Source organism: Saccostrea cucullata, unplaced genomic scaffold, assembly GCF_032062105.1.
Source record: "Saccostrea cucullata isolate Sc308-1 unplaced genomic scaffold, CSIRO_AGI_Scuc_v1 ctg3034, whole genome shotgun sequence".
NCBI lineage: Eukaryota > Metazoa > Mollusca > Bivalvia > Ostreida > Ostreidae > Saccostrea > Saccostrea cuccullata.
In genome coordinates, this window is record NW_026934623.1 from 17,865 (window position 1) to 30,000 (window position 12,136).

A 12,136-nucleotide genomic window follows, 5' to 3' on the forward strand; every position below is an offset into this window, starting at 1 on the left:
TTTACCTTGAATTATACGTCTTTCAATCTCGAGAGACATGTTGAAATTTAAGATACTGGAAAAAGATCACCTGTTTAAAATTCTAAACGTACCCTCTTTATAAATCTATCGTTATTCTGACATTCACGAGATACATATTACAAGATACGAATGAAATGAATATATGAAATCTTAATTCTACCTAAATTTAGCTTCAATATAGGTATTTAATGACATGCGCAGCGTTATTTTATGAAAATCTTTTACTTCTGCAGTCATTCTGTGTAAACACGTTAATAGATTCATGGCGTACGCAGTGACACGGTTAGTCTTATCACTGCTGGTAAAGTGCGAATCGAGAAAATCTTGGTTTCGGACACCAGCTACTATTGGCTTCTGTGAAATATCTAGTTAAATACATATTTTTTGATATAAAACAATAAAAATAACTTTTTAGAAAGCAAATTTATTAAAATGTTAAGCGATTGAATTGCTTTAATACCCCCAAAATGCTCAATATCGAAACATTACATGCAAGTGGCTGTTTACGGCGTGTTTTTCATGTACTCGCATTCGAATGATGCATTAAGTGCTACAGGACTAATTGGACAGTTAAGAGGGCAAATGTAACTTTAATTCAACGTTATTTTATTGCCGTGGACACACACAATGTGCTTTACATTATTTATTTTCATGGAATTAGTCAATAACTAGCAAATTCATTTTGTAGGTGCTACAATTGATTTCTGTAAAATTTTGACACAGGCGACTTTTTATTTGTGTAAATGCGACAACTGGTTTACGTCTCTGAGACTGTTGGTTTATGTTACTTAAAGTGAATATTATGAAATTATTCAAAATTGCATGAAAAGGATAATAGTTTTTGTAGTTTATTGTCATTTCTGACCATTTCTTGCAGCAATACGAAATGTTCCATCAATTCTTGTTACGCGGATATTGTTTTATATTCTTTTGTTACTTTTAAATGGAGTGATATGATATAAATAAGCAAGATAATGACACCAAATATTATAAAACTGCACCAGGTATACATATACGAATGTCGTGATCAAGCGATCAAACTTTTTAAAGCAGTAAACGAGTGTATATTGGTAATATTTTTCCTTGCAATTTATATTTGTTCAAAGCATGATGTTTGCATCCTAAGCATTGTGTTGCATGTGGTCTACATTTATCCAGTTATATCTCGAGCACGTGGTATGCCAGTCGGGGTGTACTTAATTTCCTGTAGTCTTTTGCTTTAGTTTTGATTCTTGTTTTTAATTTTTTTATGTAGACATGCCCCCCCCCCCCCACTTTTTTGTAACCATAAGGTAGCTGCATTTCTGTAACTTGCTGGTCTGAGAAAAAAATGATATAGACTACCGAAGTGCCACAGTGCCACTCTAACAAAAATCTGTTAAAAAATTGGGCCCAAAAGCTGCGATTGGTACTGGATTAATTCCTCCAAATTCTTATCTCAACTGCACAAAAGCTAAAAAAATCATGACCTCTAGAATTCTTCACGAAGCGTGTTGCAATTGAAACGATTTGTCTCTTGTCATCTGCAGAAAAAATGCGAAATTTGCTGGTCTCAATTTCATGGAGGGTTATTTACCACAGTTTTTTGTTGTGGAAATAGTAAATGGAAATTGTAAAGGAATTTATTTGAAATACCCAGTAAGAATTTTTTTTTTTAGAATGTGGCAGTTTGAATCCGAGAAGCAGCACACTTTTATGCACAATAAATACCGGTATACACGTTTTCCATCTCTCCAGTCTTTGTACAGATATAGTTCTGCAGCTAACCGTGAGGTTTGCAAACCCAGCCGTTGTCATCTTCGCTAGCCAAGGGTTTCTAATACGCTACTTTCGTCAGTTTTTGCAGAAAGTAGCATATGAGAAACCCTCCAACAGCAAAGATGGCCGTTGTGGAAAAATGAAATAGTTAGAGAAAGGTCCCCAACACACGATAAAGAAGGACTGCTCTTTCTAGCTTTAGAACGGCAGCGTTATGGTTTTGTATTTAAGTCTTTATAGTCAAAGATAAAACCATAAGTTAACACTACAGTTTTGGAGCTGTGTTCTTCCGAGATTGGACATTTTTTGGGGTTGTCAATCACCTGCGATCCTCATCCTTCCTACATATACATTGAAAATAATGTCACGGGTCTGTATGTTTGATAAATAGACCGGTGTCTTTATGTCATTCAAATATGGGAATATTTTGTTGAGATATTAAAATATTCCATAGAAGTTGGTCATCGGAAATATTTAATGCCATCTTTCCAAGTCAAAGGTTAAAACTTCTAATGGAGGGGATGTAAAAGTAAAACACTCTTACATGTATCAACGTCTATTCCCTTCAAATACACGAAGGATCATGACTCCCATTCTTATCAATGAGAGGTCAATCTTTTTTCCTTGGGTGGGGTGATGGGGTTCCAAGGTCATTTTTGTTTCTTCTTCATGCATAGAAAGTTTAGCTTTAAAGTTCTAGATAGTAAATCGAAGATGACTTGAATACAACATGAATCTAGAATTATTTAAAATTTAACTTTCGGATAGAACCTTAATGAACATAAATACTCCAGTAACATACTTTTAGTAAAACAAGTTCATGATTTTTAAGAATGTTATCCAATATAAAACTAACCAGAGTGAATTTTGCATTTTTAAATCCTTTATTTTTTCACATAATAGAACAATTTATGTTGGGGGGGGGGTATATATGCAATATATTTTAAATATTTGATAGAAGCAACCAATCCTCGAATTGGAGGTATATATTTTGGGGGTTTATTCAAGAAATTTGCACTATCTGATGTGTCAATATTAAATTTAAACGTATTTCTCGGGTACCAATAAATCTATGATACAGCAGTAAATTGTCGCACCTCATGAAACAGAACAGAAGCCAAACGTAGCGATTACACGTGTCAAGAGTCGCACATACAGCAACCATACTCGCAATGTTATCAGAAAACTCTATAATGCATAAACAGTTTTAATTTTGTGAAACATAAAAGTAACAGGAAATCATAAATGATTCATATAGTATATACTCATATCACTTTTAACACAAATAATGTAGCGTTAATCGAGTTTACCACTTTAAAAGCAAATATGAATAATCTAGTAAAATACATTAAACGAGTGTAATCTAAAGCATTTACGGGATTGCTCCTTATTTGTATTCAACCAACAAGAAATTCTACTGCATGAAACCATACTGGACATTAATAATTACGTCATTATCAAATGTTCTATAATTTCTGATAGTTAAGTTGACATAGACTGCCTCAATGATGTAAACCAATAGTAGCTGGTGTCCGAAACCAAGATTTTCTCGATTCGCACTTTACCAGCAGTGCTTATATTACATGTAACATTATCCTTGTGAAATCGTTCAGTTTTTTTTTTTTAATCTCAGTATTTAATTGTATATTTAAAAAGTGCTCATGTTCTCGCAGTGCTTGAGAAAATCAGTATTTTTCTTAACTTAAAGTAGAAATCTTCATTGGTAATCTTAAGTGGGCCTAGGCAATGTTTCCTAAGAAAAGTCTCTTTTCCATCGATATGATTTTGTTGAAATTATATCGTCGAGATCAGAGATAAATTTGGTGCACAGTACGTTTTACATATAGTATTTTCTTTGACAAATGGATCCATTATTAAAAGAGAATCTTAATTCTACATATGTTAAGGGTTAAAATGTATATTTTGTAGATTGGACAATTTCCGATTGCTTCCATAAAATTAGTTCTCATTGTAAAACATTGTGAATAGACGTATTTTGTGGCAATATTGTTTCATACATTATATGCTAACAATATGTCTGTACACTGGAAATATTATGGATCAATTATGGACATAGGAATTTTAAAAACGTTTGAGGGAAACTCGGGAATTTATGTTAAATACTCCTTTGTCATGATTCAAAAATCATGACAGGTTATATTTTAAAACTATTTAAAAAATTCAACACCATGACACAAAGTTACACCATATTTCTGAAAGAGTCATAAGTAGTTTTCCAGAGATTGTATTTGTAAATATTGTTTGGAATTTAACACCAGAGATTGTAGTGGGATATTAGGTTTTATGGAGGTCAATTTTGATTATATTAAAAATAGTAGTTTTATTTTTAATAGCAATACCGAAATTACGTGACAAAACTTGAAAACAGTACTCTGGATAAGGGGGACACTGATTTTAAGCTCACAAAATTCGAATACTTTTGTTTTAAATTTCCACAATTGATACTTATATGATCCTTTTTTATGTAAAACACATATTTTTATATTGCAGATATACTTCATATTCTTTTTTATAGTATATGACTGTGTCCCATCTAATATTCAGTTCACTTATTATACCCCCCCCGGCTTGAAAAGTGGGAGGGTATATAGTAATCGTTATGTCCGTCCGTCTGTACGCTTTGGGGTACCCCTCTCTTATCCGCAACTCCTCTCATACTTCTGAGTGAAATTTAAAGAAACTTTATTACCTATGACGTCACATATAGCGGCTTATGAATAACACTTGATACGACGAGTTGTTCCTCTATACACATTATCCTAAAACAACATATAGCAAAACATGGACATAATGGGAGGCGGGGGTTATCATTTAATGAGCTCATTGCTCACAGTATCTCTAGTTTACAAAGCGTTTTTGCCTTTTTGAAATGTTAAAAATGAATTTTCTTGTTTTGTAAAAATCAGGGGCTCGTTTCTCAGGGTGCTTTTGATTTGTTGCTAAATGGAAAAAATTGTTTAATAAAATGTAGTCTGCGTCTAGTTACGAACACCAGCGCTTCAAGGGTAAGGAAAACGAGCAGCATCTCTTATGCATTTAAATGGACAAAACTTTGTTTACGTTCGTGATCACGTGTTCGACCAGGGAATTCACCTGGCAATTGTATTCACCGATAGTACAACAAAGGAATTAATACAGAAGAAATCACTTTTGCAATATGACTTTCAGAAACCTAGACTTTCCCCGTTTATTTAATAAATGAATAGTTTGTCATTACGAGCATGAAAATAATACTTTTAAAAATGCTTTTCATTTCCCATATGATTTTCCTTTTTTTTTCCAAGCGTAAAATTCCTGTAGAATTCGTAGTAACCCATAATGCAATCACAAGATGAAACACGACCTTTAAGTTCGGTTTAATGGTGGCTTATAGGTCCTTAATGGTGGTTTAATGGTTGTCTTTAAGTCACCATTAAGTCACCATTAAGTACCTTTAAGTAACATTTACACCACCATTAAGCTAACTCAGAGTCCTTAATGGGTGCTTAAATGTAGCTTAATGGTAGCTTAATGGTGGCTTACAGGTCCTTAATGGTAACTTTTAGACCACCATTAAGTCACCATTAAGCTACCATTAAGCTAGACTTACAGGTGCTTAATGTCCAAACTCCATTAAGCTACCATTAAGCTACCATTAAGCTACCATTAAGCCACCATTAAGCCACATTACGCAGTCGATAATATTGTTTATATGGGTGAAAATTTATTTTTATAGTAATTTGTTATCAATATTATAAATGTAGAGTTCGCACATATCTTGATTTGGTAAAAATAATGAAAAAGAACGAAAATAAAAAAAAACGCCTCATTTGGGGCGCGATCCCATGACCTTAGGGTTGCAAGGCGAACGCCTTATCCATTAGGCTATCCCCGCTCTTGATCCTATAAGGAAAATATTTAACCTTTATTTTTTTTTTTAATTTGTTTGGACTTGTAAAGGTATTTAATAGTATTTTGTTGAACATTTCCAAAAGTCTTGAATTGATTTATTAATCAAAATATAAACAATTTTATTTGTGGATCTTTTTGAAAGGCTTATAACACATTAATATTTCTACAATGCGTTCGGCTTTTAGATTGATGTAATGTGATTGAGTTCTTTGCTCTGTTATTCGAAAATTTTCTAAATGTAAACATTAAATCATGATTGAAAATAAATTAATTATAGATAAAACACAAAAATCTATCATCGAAAAAGAAAGAGGAAAAAACAGATTCTACTATTATTTTATATATACTGCGAATATTAACGGTTTCTGTGTCAATAATTTAGTGACAATCCTCGCGTAAGAGTTGCCTGGTTAATTACGTTTACAAAAACTTTTTTTAGAATATCATATTCAGTTTCAATTCTTTTTGTATCATAATGGGTATCAAAATAATTGACTTTTTATGATGAATCATAATTTTTAATTTGTTATATGGTTGCGTTAAATTTAAATTTTGTAAAAATAATTGATCATTTAAATCTGTCAGTGTACGTTGTGTATGTATAGTTTCCTGTTAGTTTACCGGGGACGGGGGGACACCTAATTAAGGTCTATTGTCTGACCAGTCAGTAATCTTACCCCGTTTCTCAATGTGTATACATCTGGTCGGATGTCATGTTTAGTCTGATCGGCCGTTCCTCTGAAAATCGATTTTGAAATAACAATCATTGAAGACCGACTAGATTTTGACAGAAACTTTCCGCTGCATTATTAAAAAAAATAACAAATTAATTAGAATTATTCATGATGTAAAAACCATTAAAAAGTTTTTCATGGTAAAAGTCAATCTTTGAAAACTATCTTAACGATTTGCAACAATATATGATACTATTTAGATAATATATTACGTAATTAGGGGTCACAAGGGGCCAGAATGTCAAATCTTTGACGCTTTATATCTTGAAAAGGGAGAATATTTTGATAAGCAATTTTGAACAAAACATGGCTAGATTAATGTGCTAAACAATATGCATACTTTGAATTTTTGTAAAACGGCCCCATTGAGGACTTGTAGGAGTGGCCCCTAAATACATATATAAAGCATATCTCCTTAACGAAAAGAAATCTCTGAATAGGCGTAGAACAAAAAGTCTTTAAAATCACAAGACCTTTCGTTTGACATCAAGAAAAAGGGGCCGACTCCTCAAATTAGGGGCTCAGAGGAGCCAGAAGTCCTTCATCTTTAACTCTTTAATGATCAAAATTTAGTGATGCATTTTAGAAGCAAAATATTCATATTAACGATTTGCAACGATAAATTATAAAATTTTGATCATATGTTACGTAATTGGGGGACACAAGGGGCCAGAATGTCAAATCTATGACGCTTGATATCTCGAAACGGGGGAAAATTTTGATAGGTAATATTGAAGAAAAGATGGTCAGAATAGTGTTTAAAACAATATGCATACATTGAATTTTGGTAAACAGGCCAAATTAAGGACTTGTAAGGGTGGCCCGTAAATATTTATATAAACCATATCTAATAAACGAAAAGAAATCTCTAAACAAGTGTATAACAAAAAGTCTTTGAAATCACAAGACCTTACGTTTGATATCAAGTAAAAGGGGCCGTCTCATCAAATTAGGGGCTCAGATGGGCCAGAAGTCTATCATCTTTAACTCTTTAATGATCAATATTTTGTAAAAAGTATTCATTTTGAGAAGCAAAGATATTCATTTTAACGATATGCAACAATATGTTATAAAAGAACCACGAACGATAGTATTGTTCTCCCGCCTACTTAAAGTAAATTTTCAAAAGTTATCATATTCGAATGATTTTCAAAATTTTTATAGACATTTATATGGATTTTAATAAAACATTAATCTTTTGCGATACCAAAGAGAGGTAACTCTATAATTTTGGTAAAACTCGAGTTTTTCACTATAGAAATCAATGGAAAACGGAAAATGTTTTTAAAACATCTTCCCCCCCCCCCCCGTGAAACAAAAATTCCTTTTTACAGGTAATATGGACTTGATAGGTTTTTAAGCGTTTTTATGGCGTCACTTCCGGTCGTGAGATATGGACGATTTTCTGATTTTAAATTGCAATTTTGTCTGAACTTAGCAGCGAAAACTGCTTAAGATATGATCTGAAGATTAATTGGAGATGATAGTTCATGATTTATAGCGTTGCAGAATCGCCCTTTCGTGCGTCGTCAGTACTCCCGGTCGATACCGGAAGAGAATTTCAAAAAAGCAATTTTTCAACTTTTCTTTTTTAATATTTTTGTTTTTGATTTGAATAAAGACCCTTTTGCAGAAGCGAAATATGTAATTTGTTTGAAAATCGAAAAAGCCAATCTCAAGATATTTGCATTTGAAAACGCGAAGCGGCGATCTCAATGGCTAAATGGTTAGCGCGTTGGATTGTCACGCGGGCGACCCGGGTTCGATCCCCCATCTGACCAAAAAATTTTATCCTTTTTTCTGCTCGAATTTTCGATATTATTTAATTTTAGACCATTTGGAACAATATAGTATAAACTTTTAAGCATATCTTGCGTAATTAGGGGTCACGAAAGGCCAGAATGTCAAATCTTTGACGCTTTATATCTCGAAAAGGGGGGATATTTTGATAAGCAATATTGAACAAAAGATGACCAGAATAATGTTCTTAACAATATGCATACTTTGAATTTTTGCAAAACGGCCCCATTAAGGACTTGTAGGAGCTGGCCCCTAAATATTTCAATTCAGCATATCTCGAAAACGAAAATAGATTTCTGAATAGTTGTTGAACAAAAAATCTTCAAAATCACAAGACCTTTCATTTGATATCAAGAAAAAGGGTTTGACCCCTCAAATTAGGGGCTCTGAGGGGCCAAAAATATTTTATCTATAACTCTCTAATGATCAATATTTTGTTATATATTACTGAAGCAAAAGTATTTATCTTAACGATTTGCAGCAATATATGATACAATTTTGATCATATGTTATGTAATTAGGGGTCACAAGGGGCCAGAATGTCAAATCTTTGACGCTTTATATCTTGAAAAGGGAGAATATTTTGATAAGCAATATTGAACAAAAGATGGTCAGAATAATATTCTAAACCATATGCATACTTTGAATTTTTGTAAAACGGCCCCATTCAGGACTTGTAGGAGTGGCCCCTAAATATTTTGTACTAGCATATCTCCACAACGAATAGAAATTTCTGAATAAGTGTTGAACAAAAAATCTTCAAAATCACAAGACCTTTCATTTGATATCAAGAAAAAGGGGCTGACCCCTGAAATTAGGGGTTCAGAGGGACCAAAAGTCTTTTATCTATAACTCTCTTATGATCAATATTTTGTGATACATTACTGAAGCAAAAGTATTCATCTTTATGTTTTGCAACAATATATGATACAATTCTGATCATATGTAACGTAATTAGGGGTCACAACGCGCCGGAATGTCAAATCTTTGACGCTTTATATCTCGAAAAGGGGGAATATTTTGATAAGCAATATTGAACAAAAGATGGTCAGAATAAAGTTCTAAAAAATATGCATACTTCGAATTTTTTGTAAAACTGCCCCATTAAGGACTTGTAGGAGTGGCCCCTAAATATTTTGTATTAGCATATCTCCACAACTAATAGAAATATCTGAATAAGTGTTGAACAAAAAATCTTCAAAATCACAAGACCTTTCATTTGATATCACAAAAAAGGGGCTGACCCCTCAAATTAGGGGCTCAGAGGGGCCAATATTCTTTAATCCATAACTCTCTAATGATCAATATTTTGTGATACATTACAGAAGCAAAAGTATTTATCTTAACGATTTGCAACAATATATAATAATATATTGATAATATGTTACGTAATTAGGGGTCACAAGGGGCCAGAATGTCATACCTTTGACACTTTATATCTCAAAAAGGGGGAACATTTTGATAAGCAATATTGAACAAAAGATGGTCAGAATTAAGTTTTTTAAAAAATATGCATACTTTGAATTTTTGTAATACGGCCACATTAAGGACTTGTTGGAGTGGCCCCTAAATATTTCCATTTAGCATATCTCTACTACGAATAGAAATCTCTGAATAAGTGTTGAACAAAAAATCTTCAAAATCACAAGACCTTTCATTTGATATCAAGAAAAAGGGGCTGACCCCTCAAATTAGGGGCTCAGAGGGGCCAATATTCTTTTATCTATAACTCTTTTATGATCAATATTTTGTGATACATCACTGGTGTAAAAGTATTCATCTTAACGATTCGCAACAATATATGATAATATTTTTATCATATTTTACGTAATTAGGGGTGACAAGGGACAAAATTATATATTTTTTTATGCTTTATGTCTCGAAAAGGGGAATATTTTCATAAGCTTTATCAAACAAAAGATGTTCAGAATATCGTTATTAAAATGAGAAACTTAAACTTGAACTAGGGAAAACTCAATGTCATTCTCTTTAAACAAATATCTCAGTCAAAATCACATCTCATCTTATCGAGAAATTCAACGGAAGACCTCTCGTTGCTCGCAACGAGATCTCATCTAGTTAAGGTCTTCCGTTTCCAACGGAAGACCTTATTGTTTTCGTTCGGTTTCTTTTTCCCTATTATTATTAAGGTCTTCCGACATCTTTTGGAAGACCTTACTGTTTTTTTTATGTTTCCTATTTTTATTATTATTCCCTTTTCATAGTACACGTGATTTCTCGGAAACTACTGGACTGATTTCAAAGATTTTTTCAGAAATGATGCATTGTTATAATATCTCCAGACCATTTTTTTTTATTTTTTGTAAAATCAGTTCCGGTCTTATTTTTTGTCCGATTTTCTCTTTTTAAATTGCCATTTTGTCCAAGCAACTCCTTCTTAACCACTCAAGATTTAATCATGATATTTTCGGGGATGATAAAACATCTCTTTCAGTTATGCATGGCATCTTTTGATTTTGCATCCGTCACTTCCGGTCGACACAGGAAGTGAAATTAATTTTCAAGATTTTTTGAAAAATTTAACCGTTTTGAATAATGGCAAGTAAACTTATGTTCACATTAACAATCGTCAACAAAACGCATCCATTTGAATAACTTCCGGTGTAAATCGGAAGTAGTTGAAAAATTAAACTTTCTCTCTTGCGTCAAAAGAAATAGAACAAATGGTTTTATGTGAGTTTTTTTTCAAAGTTTTTTTGTACTTGTGACTTTGACGTCAGCCAGAAATAATGCCTAAATTGTCTAAATTCGTCAAATGATGTCACTTCCGGTCAAACCGGAAGTAGCCAAATTAGCTTATTTTGAAGGTTTTGACATAAAATTGAAAACTTTTAAATTTTAGAGACACTGAAGGCGTCTTAACTCATTCCTTTCTCTTGACGTCACTTCCGGTCAAAACTGGACGGAAGATCTACTCGTTGCTTTGCAACGAGCTTTGCTCTAGTTCTTTTTTTTTCTTTCCGATTTTGTGCACGCGAATTCTCGGAAATGGCTCGAGAGATTTTCACTAAACTTTCAGATCTGATAGATATTCATCTGAACCTTGTCGGAAATTTTAGTCGTCGATGACGTCACTTCCGGTCGGGAGATATGGACTATTTTCTGATTTTAGGGGGTCGGCTTGTCCTGGAAACTCCTCCAAAACGACTTAAGATATTGAGTCGAGATTTTTAGTGATAGTAAAGGAAGGTTTGCTGAGTTGCAGGCAGGCGTCCAAATCTTTCTAGCGTAAAAGGCGCCGAAGCTCGGTGGAGCCCAAAAAATGTCTCAGCAGCATCTCACAAAATTTGACACGTTTTGTTTCATATCTTCGTATCTATTCATAATTTGTTAACACATATGGAAGAAAAGTTGTGCAGTTTTATAAGACCTTTCATTTAAAATCAAAGAAAAGGGGCTGACCCATAAAATGAGGGGCTCAGAGGGGCTAAAAGTCTTTCATCTATAACTCTCTATTGATCAATATCTTGTTATATATTATTGAAGTAAAAGTATTCATCTTAACGATTTGCAACAACATATGATAAAATTTGGATCATATGTTACGTAATTAGGGGTCACAAATGGCCAGAATGTCCAATCTTTGACACTTTATATCTCAAAAAGGGGGAATATTTTGATAAGCAATATTGAACAAAAGATGGTCAAAATAATGTTCTAAACAATATGCATACTTTTATTTTTTGTAAAACGGCCCCATTAGGGACTTGTTGGAGTGGCCCCTAAATATTTCCATCTAGCATATCTCAACAACGAATAGAAATCTCTGAATAAGTGTAGAACAAAAAATTTTCAGAATCACAAGACCTTTCATTTGATATCAAGAGAACGGGACTGACCCCTCAAATTAGGGGCTCAGAGGGACCAACAGTCTTTAATCTATAACTCTC